The 25,049-nt window shown below is 45.5% G+C and overlaps 1 long non-coding RNA gene across 2 annotated transcripts; it reads right to left on the bottom strand.

The window, feature by feature from the left end:
- Nucleotides 1–6,356: 6,356 nt before the first annotated feature.
- On the bottom strand, nt 6,357–24,415 carry LOC121154453. 2 transcript variants are annotated; one of them, XR_005883522.1, is made up of 4 exons: nt 24,163–24,415; nt 23,488–23,567; nt 7,866–7,942; nt 6,357–7,174 (listed from the first exon to the last, which is right to left on the bottom strand). It is a non-coding gene; the product is annotated as an uncharacterized LOC121154453 (long non-coding RNA). The 2 variants fall into 2 exon arrangements; XR_005883523.1 differs by lacking the exons at nt 6,357–7,174; nt 7,866–7,942 and adding an exon at nt 13,256–13,462.
- Between the last annotated feature and the right edge of the window lie 634 nt (nt 24,416–25,049).

The raw sequence follows: 25,049 nt of genomic DNA, 5'->3' as shown, positions 1-25,049 counted from the left end.
CCCCACCAGGCCTATCCCCTTCCCTGGTTCCATGCTTGCCAGTATGTACAGCTAACCCGTCCCCTCTGTCCCACATCCCATTCGGCTCTCATACACTTCAATGGGCATTGAAGCCCAGTTCATCCCAGCCAGCCCCACTATCCAGTCCACACTGGTGCCAGTGGGTGCCACATCTGTCTAGCCATGCCTGCACCTGGCAGGATTTGTCCCCCATGCTAGCATCTGCCAGCTGATGCTGTGGCAAAGCACAATACACCCCACCGACTCTGGCTTATGCATGTACCAGAAGGTGTAGTCAGCCCAGCCTGGCTTTTCACTGATCCAGCTCACATGGAGGCCATTAGATATTGTGGCCCTGCCTAGCCTGGTCTGCCCCCATCCCAGCTCTCATGCTCATCAGTGGGAGTAGTGGCCCAGTAGGGGTGCCCCCACAACATCCTCACTAGGTCCAAGGGGACTCCTTTCTTTTGTCATTGTTTGGGGGGAGTATTTCCTGATTGTTTTGTTTCAAAGACCCAACACTAAGTATTACAAAGGGTGTAAAATCACACAGCTGGTTGAGACAGAACTCAGATGTCTCAATTCCCAGTCCTGAGAGCTGTCTCAGGCATTTGTCCCTTCCGTTCTCTGCCACGGGCACAGAACACCCAGCATCAAGCAAAAGTAACAATGCTTCTGCTTTAATAGGCTGGAATTGGTTTTGGTGGTGACTAGACTTCTTTCTGACCTTACCCACATGTAATTTACGCTCTCATTAGGCTCCTTTGAACTTAGAGGTCTTGGAGAAGAGCCAGCTTAACAATGGGGGACAGCAGTGTTGTCCCAGGTGACACTAAGGGCCCTTTCCCTTCCCTGAAGCCAGGAATGGCCCCGGAACAGGCCGTCCTTGGGAGCCGGTGGCCTGCACAGTCACTAATCAGGAAAGGAAGTAGCAGCCAGAGGCCAGCGCAGCTGCAAGTGTCCAATCTGTTTCCTTCATGCTGCTGTGTCTTTAATCAAGTTCCCCCGAAGCCAGTGGGTCAGAGGCCAGCATCTTGGTGCACATGCTTCAGGGAGGGACAGCCCTGCAGGAAAAACGTGCCCCAGAGTTTGCGTCTTCTAGTGCAGCCCTAACAAAGTGCCCTGCTTGTGGCCCTAGATGGCAGACATGCATTTTCTAACCATTCCAGGGGCTATGAGCCAGTGATCAGGGTGCTGCTGGCTTGGCTTCATCTGAGGCCCCTGCACTTGGTGTGCGAGTGCCAGGGCTGGCTGTGTGACCTTCGCTATGTGTCACGCACCCCTGGATTCTACTGTCCCCCTTCTTGTAAGCACAGCGGTCTGCGGGACATGGACCCATGCCAATTACCTCGGTTGGTCTCACTGGGCCTGTTTGGAAAGCTTAGCTTCAGTCCCAGCACATGCTGAGAACTGAGATTAGGTCTCTAATATGTGGATTTGGGAAGAGAAATAATTTAGCTCATGACAGGATCAGAGAAGGGGATAAGGACGAGGGAGGAAATGTGGCAGAAAGAAGTCTCCGGCAGATCCCGTCACACTCTGCTTATTTGGTGCCAAAAAAAAAGTTTTGAAACCCTCGCATTCGTTTTCCATGCATAGCCATGAACTTTCGTAATGCCTATTAACACGTGGATTTCAAGGTTCTGCGTCAAACTCTGTTTATAAAATTAAGGTGAACCAACAGATATCTGTTACCTTGGAAGAATCAATGATTTAACACACATGATACATACACTATTATTTGATGCACGACGGGAACCCCGCTTGGCAGTTACAGCACAAGCAGTGTTGCCTACCTTGCACTCCTCGCTTCAGCTTCTGCGTTCAACTTCCTGTGAGTGTTAACCCTGGGAGGCGGCTGTGATGGCTCCTCCATCATGTTCCAGCCGCCCTTGATTGAATAATGAGCTCTCAGTGGCAGCCCTGCTCCATCCCAGCCATTGTGGCTATTGGAGAATGAACCAGCAGGTGGAAGCTTTCTCCTACCTCCCACACCGCCCCCGCCCCCCTCCCCGCCTCCTCCCTCTTTCTTTCTCTCTCTGCCTGTCAAATAAAGTTTTTTTTTTTTAACATCATAGTATTTGGTGGCTGATTAAAATGCATGAGGGTAGGCTGCTGTTAGTCCTGTTATTGGTGAATGTGCCAAGTACAGCAGCCATGTCTATTTATGGAGAATAGAGTGCTAAGGTGGGAAAAGCAGAAGCTTCTAGAAGTGGGCTGGTAACCAGTTCAGATTAATATCGCCATTATTTCTCCTAATAGCGTTGCAGATGGTGAAACCAGAACATGTGACCTCCAGTTTCGGTCTTAATCTGTGACTTCACTAGGCCTCCAAGGTAAATATTTAAAGTGAGTTTACAATTGACACTAACAGAATAGGTTCAAATCAGATAAAGTTAAGAAAACAAAAACCCTCTCATCAGAAGAGGTGATGAGGTTAGAGTGAACCATGCCATTGAAGCCTAATATCAATCATTTCAAAGGTTAAAAAAAACCCAGAGTGATACACACTAGTTTTATGAGATTCTCAGCCGCATAGCTTTGGGCTCTACACAGTGCAGCCCTCAGGACCCTGTGTAAGTGCGTCCTTCCTGTGCCTCAGCACTGCCTCCATCACTGCTCCAGCTGCCCCTTCCCTTCTTCCTTCCTCATCCCATCTACGTAGACCCTGTGCTGACCCAGCCAGCTGCTGGCTCCACCGCAGTCACCCCGTCCGCAGCCACTCCTCCGCCCTCTCTCCCTCCCTCCGCTTCCTTGGCAAGGGCCTCTGAGATAACCTCTTCAGGATGCCAGGAACTCATCCTTCACGCAGAGCAGGCACCAGACAGCGCTTCTTCAACAAACCACTGCAATAAGGACCCTTCATATGCTGTTCCACACACACTTCCGATCTTAACCCAATGTCATTTCTATTCATCCCATTATTTTCTTTCTTTCCCTTTAATCACCCTCATTTGCTTCTCTGCATTGGTCGCTGCCTTTGGTTCCCTACCACCACCTTGGGCTTTGTTTGCTTTTTGCCTACTCGGGTCTATCTGCTTAAGTAGATCTCATACGGCTTCGATGCTGTATGAACACAGAACCCAAAAAAGGCCAAAGGATTGATTCAGAGCCGCCTCACAGGGCTACTTCTCCTGAGGATGTGGTTCCAGAGAGTTCTGGAAATCCCTTCCCTTGACGCTCACAGAGCCAGGAGTGTGTGTCATCGATGAGACACTGCTGCCATCATCCTTCCTCCCCCTAGGCCACCCTGGAAAAAAAAGAACAAAGAGGAAATGGCCTCTGACATTGGGGTGTGCAAACACGCATGCCCCAGCCGACACAGAGCATGAGAACTGTGCCACGGACTTCCGCACCGGGTAGAGGGGGCCAGCCTCATGTCTGCTTTGCCAGACCCCAAATCCCAAGCAGAGTGTTGGTGGTGGTAGGATTGGAAGGGCGTAGCAGAAAGGCTGACTTAGAAGGAATACCAACAACCAAATGGTACCACGGTTCCACAGCTTCTGCAACTTTTCAAATAATTACAATATGTAAAAGCGATACTCTGGCAATCTAGAAAGTGGAAATGAAAAAAAAAAGCTATAATTGTTTTCAAAGCACATTATATTATATGATGGAAGAAAGAAGATCAATTAGCCACGCTGGTCAATGAGATGTAATTAAAGCAGTTCAAAGCAGGGTTTGATTAAAGATTACAAAAGCTCTCTAATTATGAGGAAAGGGAAGAAGAATCTCACCAAGACTGCCAAAGGAGGTTACAAATGCTGAAGATTGAAAAGAGAAACCCAACAATTAGACGCAGAACAAAACACCACCACACCAGCCACAGGCAAGCTCCGTCCTCTGGTTAAACAGATCTGCAATTGGCCTTTAAGCCCGTAGCTGCACTCCCCACGGGGACTCAGCTCCCGTGAGCAAACATGCGAACACATGAGCCCAGGCTCACCCTGACCCATGCTCCTGTGCGTGTACTGGTATCTTTCTTCTCCGAGCTTTGATCCCCACAGTGCCCAAGAGATTAATCATTTGTCCAACATCATTAAAACATCCGTGAAAAATGTTAGGCAGACTTGGAAATAAAAAGGACTGGAAATGCCAAGTTAGTGCCAAACTGTAAAGTCCTCAATATGGTTGAATTATTCCTCTGTTTCCTTTTATTCTACTAAAAAATAAAGAACAAATTTATTTTCATTGATTATGCAGAAAATGTTAGCTTTTCAGAACTGGCCAACATAACACTATATATATATATATATATATATATATATTTGAAAGAGAAGGGGACAGAGAGAAGCTATTACTGCTGGTTATCTGCCCAAATGTCCAAGGATGTGTCCATCTGGGTTTCCCACGTAGTATCAAGGACCCAGGCATGTGAGCCATCACCAATTACCTTCCAGGGTGCACATGGGCAGGAAGCCAATTGAGGATGCAGAGCTGGGAATTGATTCAGGAGCCTCGAATGAGGATGCAAGCAGGCAAGTCCATCAGGCTCAGTGCCCTCTCCCAAAGCTCAACTCTGGTCCCGCTGAACACCACCTGTGTCTGAACAGACTTCAGAGACTCTATCCCCGGCCAGCAGCTCTATACCCACACCTGCTTCAAGGCCCCCTTGCTGCAGAAGAATGGACTTTAGCGGAATTGGCAATAAACTGGTATTGACTCTCCTGGTGTCCTGAAGTTTAAAAAAATAAAAACCTTGCCTCAGAGAACAAGCAGTACATTCTCCAAAACCAACTCCTGAAATAAGGGATGTGTTATCTTGGTTACAAGCTGCTAACAATGAAAGAGCACATCCAAGCGTGAATTTTCATTTACACTCTCGCCAGGGATGCCAACTCATCAAACCGATTAACTAATTAGGCCAGTTAACTAAATGTGTAATTAACCTTGAAAAGTGTCAACAGATGCCCAACAAAAATGTTACCCTCCTTCCAGTTTGCCTGAAGTTTTCAACCTTCCTCGGTTTTCCATCTCAAACACTGTGGATGAAAAGTCATCTCTGAGCATACAGCGGGTGGCCAAGCAATGCCTTCATACTGGCTGTATATGGGAAATCCCAGGGCAATATTTTCCATCCATCAAAATCCATCATCAGGGCTGGGCATTGAGTGCAGCCGTGACGATGCCACCATGTCTGCATATCATGGTGCCTACATTCCTACCTGCCCTGGCTCCAACACAATGTCCTGCTGCTGCACACACAGAGACACGGCAGTGACGACTAAAGTCACATAGTCGCTGCTAACCTGACAGGAGCCCTTGCTTTAGTTCCCATCTTGCTGTTTGAGCTTTTGCCCAACCCTGGATATCACTCCATTCCTGGAGTAACCCAGCAAATCGGATTTTTCTCTCTCCCTCTTTGTTTCCTTGTCCCTTCACCCACTTCTTTCTTTGCCTCTCATACAAACTTTTTAAAAGAAAAGGCACACCACATGTAAGCGAATACAAAGGAATTTGGTAGGACACGTCTCATGAAGCACTGGCCAACTCATAGCCATTTCGTTTTTGAGAACAAACATGCCCTTTATTAAGAAAGGAAGACTAACTGAAATGGCTAAGGCAGATTCTGACTTGGGGAGGTCAGTACCTAATCATTCAAACAATTGCCTCTTGAAGGGAACCACAGAAGGCGTAATAAAGTGTCTCAAACACAGTTACGGGGATCCACTGTTGGAACCAAACAGCTGCACTGGGTCCCAGAACAGCAGGCAAAACAGAGTGGGCTCACACTAATTGCCACGTAAGCAAACTGAAATGAACAGGTTTTCCAGAAGACAAGCGACTCCCAGTGAAAGGAGGCCTGGGCTACTCCAGCGCTAAGGGCTGGAAGTCTCCTAGGTTTTCTCTCAGGGGGAAACTGTCCTTGAAATGAACAATCCACTTTGTTTTCCCTGCTTTTACTTTCTTCAGTCCTGGGCTGGTTTGGAAAGCCAGTCTCCTCTGCGCAGCTCATTGGTGCACGCGCAGTATTTTCTAGTAAGAGGTATTGCCCGACTCCAGAATCACAAGTAAAAGCCAATTACATCTACAAAGTTGTGGTCATTTTCTGTTTTAACAACTTTTTGCTGATCTGTGCACAGAAAAAAAAAATCCCAGGGAATGATGCATTTGTGTGACTGTAGGAATTTCTCAGCACATTCCCGAAGTGGAAATTGGTCTTTGCTGAAACAATTAACGAAGGCCTGGCCATGATCATAAACCTCATAAAATTCTGGTTTGTAAGCAGACTTAGAATTAATGATGTTAAAGACACAAAGCTGGGTCTGTTGCCTCTAAGTGGCTTTCCTTGATGGGTAGAGTGAAATTCATTAGGAAGGATTATACAACAAAGAGCTATATGTTAAACAGCCAATGGATAGCAGGTGAGAGGCAAATATCTATTGACTGAGTAAGGTCAAGATTGACCTAGACTATTATACATTTCAGAGAATCAAATCACAATGCAAAAGAACACCCAATCAAGTCACTCATGGGATGCAAAACCTGTGCCATTAGGAAACAGGTAGCTTATCAGGAAAATAAATATGTAGGGAAAATCTCATACTGGATTTTCCTGTTCCTCTTTTATAAAAGATGCCATTTTCTACAGTGACCTTGGGCAAGATCAAAGCTCCCCTGCGCTAAGTCAGCACACACTTTTTAATCCTTAAGTAAGAAGATACACTTGTGAACTGCCATGCTCGGCCCAGCTCAGGGCTCCTACGGACTCGGGGGTTTCACGTGCAATCTCCCCCAGGCAAAGGTGTTTGAGGAGTCTCATTTCATAGTTGAAAAAAATCCCAAGGTCCCCAAGGATGCCATTCTCACCTGAACAAGCACTCAGAATTCTTTCAATGAATTTCTCGGCCTCAGTTTCCTTATCTGAAAAATGAAGGGACTTTGGAACAGAAAATCTCTGTGATCCTGCTCATGATTCCGATACATCGTGCCTCTTTCCTACCAACAGAGGAAGACACTGGCTAAGCGGGGCCTTCCCATCACACGTATTTTGGATCCACCTTCAGATCACTGAAAAGTTTGTACAAAAGGTTTTTCTTAAGATAAAGAGATAGCCTTTCTCGGAGACTTTCGCCGGTCTTGCTGAAACTTTAGCCAGGGAACTTCTCAAATAGAGCAACGACTCACTCCAGACCGCAGGCTGAGTCCAAGAAAGTTGAAAACCCAGCGTCTCCTGAGAATTTACAATTGCACAGATGTTGGTCAAGCTGAGAGTGTAAGCATGTGAATTCTTTTCATGCAGGACTCTGAGGCTCAGCGCTGCTTGAATTCTACAATAGAGGAAAACTTCTAGGAAGACATAGGTGTCAATCATACAAGTGAAAAAAAAAACCTAAGAAGGCGCTTGTGCGAGAATAAGAAGGCAAACCTCTAGACAGAGATGTTTCACCCTCATGAGGATTCAGTCCTGCATGATCCCTGCTCAGTGCAGACCTACTTTCCTCTGTCTTGTACCCCAAAAACAAGTTGCTGCTCCCACAGATATAGCCAACAGGATGTCTGCTGGCAGTGGTGGCCAATTCTCAATTGTTTTACACAAATAAAATAAATTTGATTCTGTCTTGGCAGACTAAGTATTTTAACACTGGCATGGATTTCTTCTTCTTCTTTTTTTTTTAAAGATTTATTTAATTACTGGAAAGTCAGATATACAGAGAGGAGGAGAGTCAGAGAGGAAGATCCTCCGTCCGATGATTCACTCTGCGAGTACCCAGGACTTGAACCTGAACCAGGCACTCAAGTATTGAAGTCAAGTGTCCCAAATGGTGACTTAAAAACACTGTATCTCATGTTTGTCTCACAGTTACTTTCAATTGCATGAACTTTGTAAGCACACTCCTGACGTTACCTTAACATGTATTCACCACTCCTGCTGAGTTCGGGGGTGAGAATCGTGCCTGCCTGTCCCGCCTTCCTCAACACGTGGATGTCCAGGAATTTGCTGTAAGAAATGGAAATGACAGCAGTTCCCTTTAGTCTTAGAGACTGAGTGTGGGGATAAAATCAAAATAATGTGGTTGTAATTCATCATTATCAACACACAGTAACACGTAAGGGGGCCCCCAGATTAATGTGCTCAGAGCGAAGGCCTATTTTTTCCTACAAATGTGCAGCCAGTAGCTACATGCACACGAATAAACACAGGCTGAAAAGAATTGTTGCTTTATTGGACACTCAGTTCAATTGAAGGTGTTTCCATTTCGGTTTCTGAGCAGTCTCCCAGGAAGCCGGTTCAGCTTTGCCAGGGTTTCTGTTGTCACAGCTTCAGGACAGAGCCCTATACATCTGCTCGTAGCACCAATGTGGATTTGAACATTCACGGCAGCAAGCTTTTCTATGGACAGGCAGCTTGTAGAGCGTCTTATCACTGAAGCTTATGTTTCCAAGTAAACAGAAATTTTTGAAAACTCGTTACAGGCAGGATCTGTCTTCCACAGAAGACATATTGCATGTAATGATGGGTTAAACAGTTTACTTGAAAATAAATCCTATTTATTCCTAGGAATCGGGGACTAGCATACATAAAACCACCAGTAAACAAAACTAGAAATGCCTTTTCTTCCTTAGACGCTCTTCTAAACCAACACTTTGATGTCTTCATGAAGTGAGCATCAGGCAGATCTCTGTTCAGCAAGGGGCCGTGCGGACGAGCAGGAACTCCAGGGTGTCTCATGGGGTATGACCTCTGCGGATGACGGCCGGGGTGCAGCTTTCTGCTGCAGGGTTTCAGACTTCGCACAGAGCTCAGGCATGAAGACCTGCACGACAGCTTGCACAAACCAAAACAACATCTCTCCGCAGTAACAAGCCGGCCAGGTGGCGGGAAGCAGGAGGGTTCTGATGCTCTACACCAAGGGACCTGCTTCTAAGAAAATGCTTTCATTTTCTCTGCAACTCCGATTTTCTAAATAAATGAATAGATCTTTTTTTTAATTTGTGTTCCTTTTTAAAATATATATATATTTTTATTAACTACATTGCATTATGTGACACAGTTTCATAGGCTCTGGGAATCCCCCAACCCTCCCCCCATGCTGGATTCCTCCACCTTGTTGCAGTATTACATTTCAAATTCAGTCAAGATTCTTTCATTGCAAGAATAAACCAAGCATAGAGTCCAGCATCTTATTGTCCAGGTAAGTTCAACAGTTTCTTGGGGAGACCATCTGAAAGCAGAGCTGGCAGAATATCATCCCGATCAATTTAAAGCCACAACATAACATCAATGACAATTTACAACATTATGGAATCGATGACATGGTATTGAGTAATCAATATGCTAAAAAAAAAATGCAAGTTCTTAAACATATCCTGTGCCTACTTCATTGACATTTCAATTTTAGTTTATACACAAAACCAGCTGCTATACTATAAGGTACTATTCAGCTGTCTTGTGTCTATTTTCATTTTAATATTTAGCAGTTTATACTGTTGAAGCATAATTTTTGCTGAACTTGGCAGATTTTAGGATAGTCTAAACTGAGTTATAACTCTAACAAGGCATATGTCAACAGTTGAGGTGCAGAACAGTTTTAGGAGGGGTGTGCAGAGAAATCTTCAATACCTTAGCGAGGAGTAATTAATCTTTGTGTCCTACCTAGTAAGGTATGTGTGAGTCCATGCTGACCATTTCCTGTCTGGTTCTAAGCTTTCCTTGTTGTTCTCTGCCTATTTTCTAAATAAATGAATAGATGTTAAAAAGCAAAAAACAACAACTGCTGACTGCAAATTAGCTATCATTGCCAGCATACAGACTTGCTAATTTTTAGAAGACATAATGTTCAGCGGTCACTCCAGCAGGACACGAAAGGCCCACGCGTCCCTGGGGCAGCCTCAGCCGCTTCGCTTCCCAAAGCTGGCAGCACTGTGCAGCCGCTGCCCCGCCCTCTTCCCTGGCTCCTACCCACGCTGTGCCCAGCAGATCGGCAACAGGATACGGAGTCATCTTCCGCAGCCCCAGCTGGCTTTGATTGTGCTGGGATGACTTGGCTGCCACAGAGCTGCACTGAGAGCGTGTCTCAACTTCACCTCTTGAACACAGGGCTGTTTGTATTTTCCTAAAACTTCCCTCCTCCTCAGGTCTCTTAAAGACCATGCCAAAATCCTTGTTTCTTTTATCTGGGGGCTAAAAAAAAAAAATCTTCCATATGCATCTCCAAGGGTAATTCTTCTCATTGACAGTTAAAATGTGGAAGAGTTTTACAACTTCATAGCCCAACTCTACACAGAGCAAGAGTGCTGCTTTCAACATCCGAGCCAACTCCTGTCACTGCCGGGCTCCAAACCACAAACCGCTTTCATCTCGGAGGGAAAGCCAGTGTCCTCGGATGGCTTCAAGGTACTGCACAATCTCTAGTTACCCGCATAACCTTCCACTCTCCCTCTGGCTTCCTTGCCAGGCTTTGAATCTTCAATTATGTTCCTGCCTCAGGGCCTTTGCACTGGGATTCCCTCAGCACAAAAGCTCTTTGTCCTGGAAACTGCACAGTCGACTTCTGTTCTCTATTCAAACGTTACCCATCATTCTCTACAAAAACAGGACCCTTCTCACTCTGTGTATTTTCTTACTCTGCATGCATCAAAAACACGTTGCATTTGTTGATCAACTTATTGGTTTTGCTTTGTTTTACATCCTCTGGGTGCTTAGTACAAGTTCAATAAATATTTATTAATGTTGAAGGAATAAGCCTTCTAAGGGTTTTGGCACCAAGTGGGCCACTTGCTGTATTAGCAGATTGACCCACCAAATAGTCACATTGCTAATATCCTTCTCATCATCCGTTTATCCTTCTAAACTTTCTAGCGTTTTATGAAAGTTTCTTCTATGCTTCCCAGAATGATTCCAGATTCCCCTTCTCATCAATAGCCTGCAATACTTCGTCAGCATCTACTCACACGCTTTTTCACAAAAATCAATAGAACAATGTTGAACAAACAATAAAACAGCCTCTATACGTCACCATCGCATTCACCAGAGACAAAACCCTCTGCAGGCTCAGTGCCACACCAGCCTTCACGTCCTAGGTGGAATTTCAGCCCCATCGAAGAGCCTCATTGCATTAATCTGTCACACCTATGGCTACGTGATACTGCAAGGCAAAGTGAACCGAAGGATGGGGAGCCAATTAAATCCAACCCTGTGGACGTGAAACCCAAGGGTCCTACTTGTTAAAGAGGCAGTGGGAGGGCCAAGGAAGGAGCTGTGGCCATGGACACAGGAGGATTTAAGGATGCTCCACTGTTGTCTTGGAAGAGGAGGGACAAGGCCATAAACCAAGGAATTCAGAGAAAATCCGAGGGAGCAGACTCTACAGCAGCCAGAGGTAACACTGGGCAGGAGCCTGTCTTCAGCTCTCGTCCCCAGGCCTGGAAGTGACACTGGGCAGGAAGGCCTGTCTTCAGCTCTCGTCCCCAGGCCTGGAATTTAATAACAACCTGGAAGTAAACTGGCTTGTCTTAAGCCACCAAGTGTTTTTTTTGTTACAAGAGCAGTAAAAATGAACAGGACTTACTTATACAATTGAATTTACATCCAGAGGGGGTAGACATATTCATAAATGTCCGGATAACAAATATTTTACATTTTTGTTTTTAACAATTTGTTTATTTATTTGAATGATATAGTTAACAGATAGAGAGGAAGAGACAAAAAGAGATCTTGCATTTTCTGGTGCGCTTCCAAATGGTCTCAATGGCCAGGGCTGGGCCAGGTTGAAGACGGAAGATGAGTCCAGAGGACAGCAGCTTCTTTCGGATCTCTCACATGCGTGCTGAGTCCTAAGAACTTTGGCCATCCTCTGCAGCCTTTCCCAGCACCAGGAGCAGGGAACTGGATTGGAAGCAAAGCAACCGGGACACGAGGCACTGCCTGCACGCGATGCTGGCGCCAAAGATTGGTTCCCAGTATTTTAAGTCTTTGGGGCCAAGACGCCACACATTCTGGTATGGTAACACAAAAGCAGTCACAGATAACGTGGCTGGACTTATGGGATTACAGGACAGGCTGTGCAGGGGCTCTCCTTGTAGCCCTGAAGGAATGGCTCACACAGGAGGAAGCTGGAAGAATCTGAGCTCCTAGGATTCAGCAGCGCTTAGAGGGGCGTATCCTACTGTCCTGCAGTCAGGTAAAACTGAGGGTCGAGTTTCTCTTTCTGGGATCTGGCACCCTGAGGACACAATGTTCTTTAACTGATTTTTTTTTTTTTTTTTTAAGAAAAGCATTCATCTGGGAGTCAGAACTGATTGCAGGGCTGGCCCCGCTGTGTCCTGTATGACTTCGGGAAGATCTTTTTCACCCTGCAGCCCTCTACTTTCTCACCCGGAATAATCAGCCAGCAGGCTCCAGGCTCATCAGTAAGGTGCCGCTCTGATTTCCTGCTCACGTGATTTCTTAGCGTCACTAATGGAGGCAGGTCAATGATAAGTAACTCCAGGACACCTGAGGTCATTCTTCCACGTGAGACTTCCGGGGCGATTAGTCACCATCGCAGAAACAGCAGCCATCCGCCTGCAGCACGTGGCTCCTTCAAGCTTCTAACCACAAGTAAATTTACAGAGCACATGCTGAGAGAATGGGCAAAGCAGATGAGGGGGTGGCCGAAGGCAGACTCCCTGTCAGGCGCTCAAGTTCACATGTGGATCTTGCAGGTCGTGGTTCCCGAGAGCTTGAGAAGGCAGTGGGGGGACGGTGGGGGGTAGTTTACAAGTCCAAGGGTACAGCTGAGTGGAATCCACTCTGTCACTGCAGGATCACCAGGTGTGTGCACTTCCAAGTAGCTGGTCCCGGACTCCGCACATTCCCTCCACACACATGGAACAGCCGTGTGCAGTTACACTGATGGGCTCAGGCCACGGTATATGCACAGCTTGTAGGGTTACACTACCCCCCAGGTGCATAGAATGCTACGTACCAATTCAGAACGGTGGCTGAAGTAGAGGCTGTGAGGAAGCAGCAGCTTGAGGACTCTGGAATTCAGAATATAAACCTCAGTGCATGTGTGGAAATCAATCACATGGACAGACAAGGGAGCAGCTCCACATGCAGCTGCGAGGGAGGTTGGGTCTTGAGCTTGTGAGGCCACAGAGAGCATTCCTGGGGCATAGGCTCAGCCTGCTTTGCACGAGCAGCATACAGGCTGCGGGAAGGGAAAGCTGATGGGGAACACGCATTCTCTCAGCATAGTTCTTCAATCAAGAGAACAGGAGCCCAGAAGAGCAGAGCCAACCTTCCCAGAGCTGCAAAGATTTGCCCTGTGCTGCCCAACGCTGTATAGCTTTGCAAAATTAAAGCCACTAAAAGCAAGTGAAACTAAAACATCTGGTCTTCAGCCTCACTTGTAGCGTTGCAAGGGCTCCATCTGCGGTCACGTGTAGTAAGCAGCTCCCATCTGGATCAGCGCAGAGAACACTTCCAGCATTCCAGAACGTTCCATGATCCTGGGAAGCACCAAAAGAGCAGCCACTGGCCACGGGGTGCCCTTTTAGTTAGTGGAAACTAACCAAAACAGAATTCTGATCCCCAAACACACTGTCCACCTCTCACGAGCCACATGTGACCAATAGCTACCACTGGAATCAGCATACATGAAGAATATTTCTGTCATTCTAGAAAGTTCTACTGAGCAGCGCTGCCTTTCAGATATTTTCCCATCAAGAATGGTTTTCCAAGTCGGGGACCATGAATTGCTCAGAAAAGGGCCATGTGGCACCCGCCACACACCAAGGGTCCCCTTCCCCGCCCGCCTCTGCCGCCGTCCTTGTCACTCAGGTTCTAACAGTCTCTCAGCAGCAGCAGTGCGTGACAGGAGGTCCTCCCGGCTCAGGTTTCCTCCTGAAACAGGAGAGCGGATCACTGCCTCACTCCCTGCTTGCCCCTTGAGGCCTTCTTACCCGCCTTGAAGCCTTGCGCTGGAGCAATTTCCCTAGCAAGGAAGTTACAGGAGTCTAAACGGGAACTAGCTAGCCGAGATTCACCACCAGCGTGCACACGCGTTTGCCTCTTAGATGACAAAGAAATAGTCTTCAGTGACCCCGGGTGAAGACTATTGCATTGCCCAGCAATCGCCCGAGGTCATGCCTCCCGCACACCCTGCGCACTGATGGGCAACGCACAGTGGAGTCCCAGGACCGTCCCACCTGACTGCACGCACACCACTAACGCTGCAGGGAACCCAGATGCTCCAACCGGCAACAAACGTGGGAGTTGGGTTACAGGAAAGAGTGAATTCCCTTCCCCAGCCTGTCCCATCTGCTATTTGAGAAACCCTACACTGGAGTTCATTGTTCGGGCTAAACCTGGAAGACGGCACGTTTCAGAAACGTAAGAATACTGTCCTGGAGTAAGCTAGCGTTTCACTACAAACATCCCCATGAGCTCAGATCGATTTATCACATTTGTTAAGAATCTTGGTGTGATTGGAGGAAGGGGGACAAGGCCAGGGAATGTCAGAAATGTATTTATACCTAAAACACAGATTCGAGAGGACGGACTCCATTAAAACCCTCGTTAGGTGAGCTACGTTATCCAAATCCTCATGGGACAGAGCATAGGGGAATCCTGGGTCATTCCCCAGCTGAGTTCTCTAGGCTCAGCCTGGCAGGGAAGAGCTGAGCTTCATTTTATGAACTCAAAGCCCCGAGACCAGCAGCGCTGCCCTGGCACTCTCACCCAGCCCAGGTTCATGTGTGAGGTCCTCCCTATCCAGAACTTACACGTGAAGTTCCACTTCTACTCCGCCTTCACAGACTCTCTCCGTGTGGGATTTAAGCAGTGTGTTGGTTCCTCGTCTTTTCCTCCCACAATCATAGGATCAATTTCCCCAGCTACCACGTGGCTCTAGAGAAGGGGTCAAGTTTCTCCCTGCTGCCAATTTTCAGAAGCCTGGGTGGTAGAATAAACACATGCAGAAGTTCTGCCATGGCAATTCTCTATTAAAAGCCAACTGGATACAGCTTCCAGAGCCCAAACCCTGAAAGCATGTCACAGCCTCGAGGCTCCAGTTCTGCTTTTTCCCTGGAACGGGGTGTTTGTGCCCTCGCTCAGGTTGGAGGAACTTGAGCAGTGGGGTCCCAACCCCCAGTACAGTCACGCGGAGGACATGAGTACATCCCAGGGTCGAAGTGCACCTGCTTTCCTCACTGGAACACTGCCAAGAAGACAGCAAACAAAAATTCCCCTAACTTCAGGAGAAGCACATGATGGACAGCATCTCTGTCTTGAGTGTTTCTTAGATGAAGAAAATGAAAGAATTCAGGATTAGGAGAGCTGCTATAAATCAGAATTAGGATTCACTTTAAGACTCCGGAGTTTTTGAACTTAGCCCACCTCCAGGTTGAGCAACAATATGGACTCCTTGAAAGTCAAAGGATACATTAGCATCTCATACTCTTAAATGCTCTATGAACTTCATATACTTAATGATAGTTACTCCTAAGAGAAATAAGGAATTTGCTACAAGTTGCTCTTTGTCTCAATGGACCAATGACTAAGGAGAAATTCCTGATCCTTTTCTGACTGAGATTCGGTAATTAAAAAAAAATTCTTTAGGGCCCAGCACAATGGCTCAGTGGCTAAATGCCCACCTTTCACGCACTGAGATCCCATATGAACGCTGGTGGCCCAGCTGCTCCACTTCCCATCCAGCTCCCTGCTTGTGGCCTGGGAAAGCAGTTGAGGACGGCCCAAAGCCTTGGGAGGGAGACACGGAAGAGGCTCCAAACGTGGCAGCCGTTTGGGGAGTGGATCAATGGATGGAAGACCTTTGTCTCCGTCTGCTTCCATCAGGAACTCTGCCTTTCCAATAAGAACAACTAGGGTTTTGTTTTGTTTTTTCCAATGTCTTTATGTTTACTTGCTTTCTCTGTTTATTTGGAAGCAGAGTTAAATGGAAAGCAAGTATTCGGGGTTGGGGAAAGAAAGAGAAATTTGCATACACTAGGTCACTCTCTCAAATGGCCCCATGGTCCAGCCTGGATCAGGTTAAAACCAGGAGCCAGGAGCTTCATGCAGCTCTCCCTGATGGGTAACAGAGATCCCCCACCTGAGCCATCTTCACTGCGTCACCAGGCAGAATAACAGGAAGGTGGAGCAGAAGTGGAGCAGCCAGGAAATGGACTGGTGCTCACATGGATGCCAGCATTCCAGGAAGAGCTGTACCACAGAACCAACCCCTTGTCTCAAGAGGTGCTATTGCCTTGTGTTTGTATGACTCATAGAAAACCTGGCTTCATAACTTAATGTTAAAAGGCCAGGGATCTTACATGAAGAATAAATACTGCTCAGAACTCAACCCAGATTCCCTGTTCGGTTTTTTGTTTGTTCGCTTGTGTTTGGTTTTATCCTGAGCAGCAAGTAGGATCACACACTCTTTATCCATCTAAATCCTAAACTTCTCCCTGCCTTCTCACTGCCATTTTCTTTTTTTTTTTTTGTAAAAATTTATCAATTTGTTTATTTGAAAGACAGAGTTACATAAATAGAAGAAGAGACACAGAGAGATAAAGAGATATTCCAGCCATTGGTTCACTTCCAAAATGGCCACAGCAGTTGATTCAAGGCCAGGCTGAAGCCAGAAGCCAGAAGCCCCATCTGGATCTCCCATATTTGGGAGGGACTCAAATGCTTGCCATCTTCTGCTTTCCCAGGCCCATGAGCAGGGAACCGGGTTGGAAGCTGAGCCAGCTCTCAGCACTCCAAGATGAGACGGCAGGACAGTCCACCAGAACACAGTGCTGGCCCCTCTCTCATTCATTCCCTCCTCTCTCTTATTCTAATCCTCCCATCACACTATTCACCTTAAACCTCCTGTCTTCGTTAAACCCCCTAGTTATATACCAGGGCTTGTGACAGTCACATATGGTACAACTACATAAATCAGACGCATGTTCTGGGCTAGGTCAAGGTACACGAAACATGCTGACTTAAATGCAGTCCCATGAATCTCTTCTGAATACAGCAAAGTAAAAACTATGTGATGTCAAATAGAACACGCCCGTGAATTTGCTTCTCACCTTCAACCTCAAACCTTAGCTCCAATTTTTTATAGTATTTCCACCAGAGTGATTTATACTGAAGGCTCCTGACTTTGTCCCTGAGTGAAAAGAGGACAAAAACCAGTTTCAGATCCCAGAGGTAGCCTCTGCCGCCTGACTTGTTTCCATTTTTAAGACCAGCCTGAAATGCGCTTGATTCAGATATTATGTATACGGAGTCAAAGGAACTGGTCTCCAAGGGCTGGTTTTCAGGTCAAATATCCCTGTTAGCCTAGAAAATGTGAGTGTTCTTGTGCTAATGGATGCATCCTGGGAGCCCAGTTGCAGGCAGAGAACAAGGTCTCTGCTACAAATTCAGGCTTTGGTTACCAGCCTCTGCTTCGCGGGTGAGACCTTTCTGCCCGCTGCTCATGCCAAGGACAGACCACACGATGCACGCAGAGATGGTTCCCTCACCAGAACCCCCCTCACTGCGCTGGCTTGTAGTGACTCCTGGGCAAACTGAGCTGGCAGAGTATTCACCGCAAAACCTTCCATCCGCACCTTGTGTGTTTGCTTTCAAAGGGATCCCAGATGTGATCTCCCTGAGCTTTGACAAGCTCCTGTGGTCTCACAGCCAGAGAGAGAGCTAGACACCCTCATCAGCATGGTGACAGCAGCTGACAGAGCCTCGAACATGGAATCTGTCACTGTTTCCCTTACTGTTTTTCAGGGCAGGGGCAATGTTTCAGGATCAGACTGAACTAAATTAAAATCGTGGCTCTGCTATGTATCAGCTGTGTGGCCCTCAGTATTTTAGTTCATGTCGCTAAACCTTAGCTTCCTACTTTGCAGCCAGAGAAAACAATACGAGGTACTTCACAGAGTTGTTCAAGGGAGCCCTTGGCATTGAAGAAGCCCCCTGAAGCATTTAGCACCACGCCCAACAATACAAGGGTTCAGTAACTGTCAGCTATTGTCAGTAGGAAATATGGCATGCTCACAAAAGAATCATTACAGAAGAATATCCAGCATTAAAAGTATATCTTGGCACAGGACAGCATGCAAGTGAGAAAGACAGAGGGAGATGACTTGGATGAGAAGGAGATATAAAAAGAAGTTATTCAGGACATGTGTATCTTTTGTTGCATGTGGTTACAAAAACCAAATGTTTGCTTCATTGCTAAAAAGTTTCTCTTGTGTGTGTGTTGATTGACAAGAACAAACTCATCAGTTGCCACTGGAATCTGAAGATGCAGAACTTAGCACTTAAAGGTACAGTAATTTCTGAGCCAAAGATGCTCTGAAGTGGTCCCCAACTTATCACATTATCCAGTATTTAAAACTATGCAGCATCTTTATACATCTTTTAGAAAACTTACTGTATTGCTATTTCATGTTGAGGTATACATTACTCATCAATACAAACGATTTTCGCCAAGTTTGTTCATGGAATTTATTGTTTACTTTCCCTGCATTTCCTTACTGTAACCACACTGCCTTGCTACACATGCCTAGTCATTCTGCTTCACTAACTTGCCTGTTCCAGAACTCCTCTTGGAAACAAACTTCTTAGATAAAACTATAAATTAAACTTGCATTTTTTAAACTTATTTTTTGACTGTGATTTCGCTGCATGCCTGCTCAGAAGTGTGGGGCCAGCCTGACACAGCTGCTGTGGATACATAGGTCACATGGTACACTCGAAAGCTCTTATACTATGCAGTAGAAACCAACACAAACTTCTCATGAGTCTTCAAGAAGCACAGTTTAATTCTTGCTTATGTTACAGATCCACTGAGAGTTGGTTGGAACTCTGCTCCAAGTGTCTTTATTCTGGAATCAAACACATCTGGGTCATGTTATCTTGAGGAAGGAGGAAACAATGGGAGATCCACGCAGTGCTGGATCCACACAATGGCAATTCCGTGGAAACAATGGCAAATCCACACGAAGCTGGGTCTACGCAGTGGCTGCTCCACACGGTGACCAACTCATGCAAGGGCACATTCACAACGTGGCGGATCCATGCAATGACAGAACGATGCAGTGATGTAAACCATCAAATGGCTCTTCAGTTTCCACCAGGAAGAGACACATCACAGTTTCACTACTTTGAGTGTGTGTTTTCTCTCTCTCTCTCTCTCTCTCTCTCTCTCTCAACTTTCAAATAGATAATCCAACAGCAAAGTAGCAGGCTACACTGCTGCAGTCAACTCTATCCTTCTATATAGGGGCCGATTTGTGTCCTTCTGTTCCACTTCCCACTCATCTCTTGAACCCCTGTTACCCAAGTGGAAGACCTGGCTGAAGTTCCTGATTCCTGTCCTTAGCCTACCTGAGCCTGGGCCATTGGGGGCCATTTGGGGAGTGAACCAGCAAATGGAAAATCTTAATCTCTCTCTCTTTTCCTTTTCCCTCTCTCTCTCTCTGTAACTGCCTTTCAAATAAACAAGTAACTATAAACAAAACCAAGTAGAAGGCATTCATCATTATATGGAGAAGTGAAATCACCAAATAGGTGGGAGGAGGCAAGCCACATAGCAGGAACAGGTTCATACAATCCTTCTACCAGGAACAGCCTAAGGAGAAGAAAATAACGCTAAAATCCACCACACTTTAAAGTTGGGTTAATTTTAAAGCAGATTCTTGCTTGAAATATTTTCTGGTATTTTAATACTAGTCATAAGATTTATAGAGCAGCATAAAATGATTTAAAGTGTGCTGAGATGAAACAAGGGTTAACCAACTCCAGCTTGTGGCCCATTTTTGTATGACATGAGTTATGAGTGGTTTTTACATGCTTTAAGGATTATTACAAAGAGTATATGACAAAAATCAAGTGTGGCTCATGAAGCCTCAGATACTTAGCATTCAACTCTTTTCCCAGAATTATCAGTTTCTAGGATGAACTTAAATTTAGGATTGGCTCTGGAAACTGGGTTTTCCATGGACTAGAATAAAACCAAGCCTATTGCAAGCAAAATCAGCTCTGGCCTAACATATATCTAGTCTAATTTGGTGACTGCTAAGCAATGTAGAATTGCTCCTCTAGCACTCCAGACACCCAAGACTCTATCCAGCCCTGCGCCTCGCGGTGCACCTGCCACGCTGGACTGAAATTACATGCCTGCCTCTGTGTCTCACAAGTGTGGTGATGTTCTCAAGGGAGGAGACGGAGATGTCCCACACTTAGCCCAGAGCTTGACAAAGGTGTTTTCATAGATGTTTAACTATCATATGCATGATAGAGTCCTAAGACATCAACCCTTAGTTTCATTGTGAATCCCTTGTTCTTAAGTAAATTCCTTGTCTGAATTTACTTACACAAAAATATAAGTGTTTGTCACTATAACTCTTCTTTAAACACTTACAGATGGCAGAAGATAGCCATGCAGACTCCACTGTACTCACTGAAATCAATCAGAAACTACAAGAAAGACAAAACAGTGAGGAAATTCCATGTAAAATGAAATGAAGTAAATGCTTCTTTTTAAAATTAAGTTTATGAAGAACATATGCTAAAAATGTTAGAGTATATTGAAGCGAGAGGGCAGTGGGAGAGTCGGTGCAACGCTTAGCAAACAGGCGAGGGTGGCCGACTGACCACAAAGGGGCACACAGGGGCACTGTCTGAGCGATGAAGCTCTTCCTGACACTGCAGTTGTGATGGATTCACAACGTACACGTTTGCCAAAACCGATGAAACTGTCCATCACAAAGAGTGAAGTTTAATGTATACAAAGTTTTAAAAACTCAACCTGGGGGCAGGCATTTGGTGCAGCAGTTAACATGTTGCTTGGGTCATCTGCATCCCATATGGGAGTGGCTGGATCCCAGTCCTGGCTCCTCTGCTTTGGAGCTATCTTCCCCCTAATACGTATTATTAGACACAGTAGGTGATGCCTCTAAGTCGAGTCCTGCCATCCACCTGGGGGATCTGCAAGGAGTTCCTGGCTTTAGCTGACCCAGTCTTGTGTAGGTCTCTAGGAAGTAAGCCAGTGAGTGGAAAATCCCAACCTCTCTTTTTCCCCCTCCCTCCTTCTTTATCTTTCTTCCCTCCCCACTTCTCTTTCTTCTCCTTCCATTTCTCTTTCAAATAAAATGAAACTAAATAAAAATTAGAACAAAAACCAAAACCTAGATTTTGGGGGATGCTCGGATGAATTCCACACTATGACAATAACAGTGTTTCACAGTGTCATCCACAATGGACATAAATTTTACTTTTCAAAGGTGAAAAGTAAAATAGCTTACTTAAATAACTGAAAATTGGTGTTCTAAGAAAGGCAAGGACAAAAAAGTAATGCCCATATACTAAAAAAGAAAAAAAATAATAATAATAAGTAAGAGTGAACAATATTCTTACAGTTCTTGGACTAACAGGGATTTCCCTGCAAAGTAAACATCATAGTGCCTGAAAGGGCCCCCCTACTTGGATGTCACAAAGCAGGGATGTTGCAAAGAGATAGAGAGATAGACCCATCAACAGGATAGTGGAGAAAGTGCAGCTGCAATGGACCCAGATCCTGCCAACACATTGCCTCTTATGTCAAGTCTAAGGCCCTGCCCGAGTCATAATTCGCTCCATAGACTGCACAATTTCCTCTGCCGTATCTTTCCAGGAAGCTCCCCTGATCCACGTGCCAAACATCAAGCGCACATCCAAAGCCAACAACAAGCACACAGGAAACTGCTTCTACAGCTACTTCACACATATATAGACTCCTAGCTTAGGATTAACCTGTTGATATATTATAAATAAATACGTATTAACATGAATAAACCTTTTCAGCTGAACTCTCGTTAAAGTATAAAAGCACATCCTTAGACATGAAAGAACCCAGAAAATATAGCACATGTACATCTTTATCAACAAAGAGTACTTAAAGATCTCAGACCACCAGTACAACAAAGTCTAACAGTGAGTTTACACTCACTATGTGACCTTAATAAAATGACTAATGTCACTGTACCTGTTTTCTTCTCTCTAAAGAGGCCATGAATATAGTGTCTGCCTCAGAGAACTGCTGCGAGGATTAAATGAGACACTACCAACTTGACATAATGCTTGGTACTCAGTAAGCACTAAATAATCTTATTTTTTTAAAGATTTATTTTTTGAATTTTATTGGAAAGGCAGATTTACAGACATAAGGAGACACAGAGACAAAGATCTACCATCCATTGGTTCATCCCCAAGAGGCCGCAACAGCTGGAGCTGAGCTGATCTGTAGCCAGGAGTGTCCTCTGGGTCTCCCACATGGGTGCAGAGTCCCAAGGCTTTGGGCCATCCTCCAACGCTTTCCTGGGCCACAGGCAGGGAATTGGATGGGAAGTGGAGCAGCTGGGACATAAGCTAGTACCCACATGATATGCTAGCAGTTGCAAGGCGAGTATTTAGCCACAGAGTCATTATACCGGGCCCAGTCTTACTCATTTTTAAGATTTATGGCTTTCTATTTGAAAGTCAGAGAGAGACACACACAGAGGGAGAGAGAGATATTGTCTACTCTCGCTTACTCTGCAGATGCCTGAATCAGCCAGCCTGAGCCTGGTTGAGGCCTGGGGCCCAAGACTTGATCTTCACCTCCAACAGGGCTAGCAGGAACCCAAGCCCTAGGCTGACCCTCATGTCTCCAGAGTGCAAATTAGCAGGACACTGGAATCAAAAGAGGAAGCCAAACTTGAACCCAGGGATTTTGGTGGGGTGCGGAAGCCTGAGCGACTTCTCAAACGCTGTGCCCCATGTCCAAGCCCTGTTGGGGTTTTCTAAGCGCATTAGGTCTCTCAATGCACCTTCTATGCAGTACTCAGTTCCAGACACCAAAAAGTCAACTGAGGAGCTTTTAAAAATGATAATATCAAGCCCATTTCCAGAAGCTGAGACTCCACTGGTAAGGGAAGGCAGGCAGAGTAACCCACGGCGAACACTTGTAGGATCAAAATGGAGCCCACGTTGTGAAACCCTAATCGAATACAGGTGGGAGCCTGGAAGAGAATGCTCTCATATACAAACCCAGGCTCACCACATGCACACCACAACCTTGAACAAAGGCCACTGCAACCTTGGCAAAGAGCACTACTTGAGGACATCTGCCCTGGGCGGATGCCATACTGGTGATTAATGCCTGTAGACAAGGATGATTGCTCACACTCCATTTGTGTTGCCTTCCTCATTCGACATTTATAGACTCTCATCTGCTGCCTCTGTGAAAATACCCAAATCCACCATAACATGCTTACCAGACTGCATCTTTCATTCCTCAGCATCTTTTTGATAACTGTTTTTTCTGTTGTTGACAACTTGAGTTTTTCAGTCTCTTATCTTCCTCAAATACATCTTTCCTCATTTTCATTTTTCTAACTTCCTGAAATTCTTCATACTAATCATCAACCCATATACTTCATATTTTTGTTTCCTAATTCTTTGTTTCAGCCTTTTTGACTGGTTTTCTTGTTTCAAGTGTGGAGGAGAATATTTCTAAATCCAACACAATTCACAAACTTACTCACCAGTTGTATCAATTTCACAGGTAGTCCATCATGTCTCATCTTTGTGGTATACATTATCTATTTCCTGGTATTTCTTCTTCCTAACAAGTAATTATCGAAGGTACAAACATGCAAAAAAAAAAAAAGTCATTAATTTTACAGTGAAGTCACCTTAACTCCAAACTAAAATCTATCACTAACATCTTTAAATATTTGCTTTATCACATGCCTATCTCTCAATCCTTCTTGTTTTTTGGACATATTTCCATGTAGATTACAGACATCAGTATGTCTTCCCCAAGGACTTCAGCATCTCACCTTTAACTCACTCTCCAAATCATTCCTAAAATACAACCCAGCTTCCACCCACTGAGATCCTGAGCAAACCACACTCCACTCTGGCTCATAGCTTCCTGGCTTTCAGCACTCAAAGGATTCATAAAACTTTTTCTCCACTTGCTCCTGAGAAATCCTCTTTAAAAGCCTTTTGAAAAAAGTCAGACAAATGAGAGATAATGTCTAATCCAACAGAAAATAAATATAAGCTGTGTAGATCACTGTGAGGTTAAACTCCAGGAAAAGACAGAACAATGTCTGTCTGACACATCACTCATGCTCATAGTCAAATAGGAAGAATATAATCACAGATTCAACTTTCAGAAGTTGGTTTTCCCAGGATAACTTCCTCGGACTTACTGTGGAGCAAGAAGAATTCTCTCCAGCAGCTTTGCCAATTGCCTTAACTACAGCCTGCTGCTGTAGGCATCTGGCTGAGCCCACGTTTGATTGGAGTGCCTGGGTTCATGCTCAGCTGTTCTCTCAGCTCCCTGGTAATGTGCACCCTGAAAGGCAGGTGAGAATGGCTCCCATAATTGACTCTCTGCCCCAGGTGAGACTTTTGACTTCACTTCCCAGCATTTACCTGGTCCTGCCAGAGTCGTTGTGGCATTTGGATAGTGAACCAACAGGGAGGATCTGCCTCTCTGCCTCTCTCTTTCTCACACACACAATGTTTAAACCAAACAATAGATAATGGCTAGCTGCCATCCCCACTTCAGATCCCTCCAGCCCGACCATTTACCAGCATCACAGGGATTTAGTGAGAGTAAGTGAATCACTCTGAGGACCATTCATCTCTGCAAGCTCGTTAGATTGGAGAAGCCTGAAGCTTGGGAGGAATGAGTTGATTTCATGATCTTGGCATTTAAATGAAACCTGGGTTTGGATGAGTCAATAGCATTCTAAAGTGTCTGCGCTTATCAAGTGTGTGTCTGGAGTTCCTGCTAACTGAAATGGCCTTAGAGCATGATGCACAGGCTGCAAACTGGCCCTAAATGGGTGATCTCCGAATAGGCTGAAAATGGGCGCATGCAAGAGACACAAATGTGCTTGCTTCTTGAATTCCACTCCTGTCACTTGGGGAGACTACCTGCCTCCTCACGGGAATTCGGCTGGAAGTTTTAACCATAGAGTGGATTTATGATATCCATCACAGTGTGGCAGAAGAAAATGCTACCTCCTTCTACATAAGTACTGGACTCTTTTCCTTTCACTAGAATGCTCTTTGTTCTCAGCTTTGTTAG

This window comes from Ochotona curzoniae, unplaced genomic scaffold (genome assembly GCF_017591425.1).
Source record: "Ochotona curzoniae isolate NIBS_2020 unplaced genomic scaffold, NIBS_Ocur_1.0 contig_2754, whole genome shotgun sequence".
Classification (NCBI taxonomy): domain Eukaryota; kingdom Metazoa; phylum Chordata; class Mammalia; order Lagomorpha; family Ochotonidae; genus Ochotona; species Ochotona curzoniae.
This window is presented reverse-complemented; position numbering and strand designations above follow the sequence as displayed.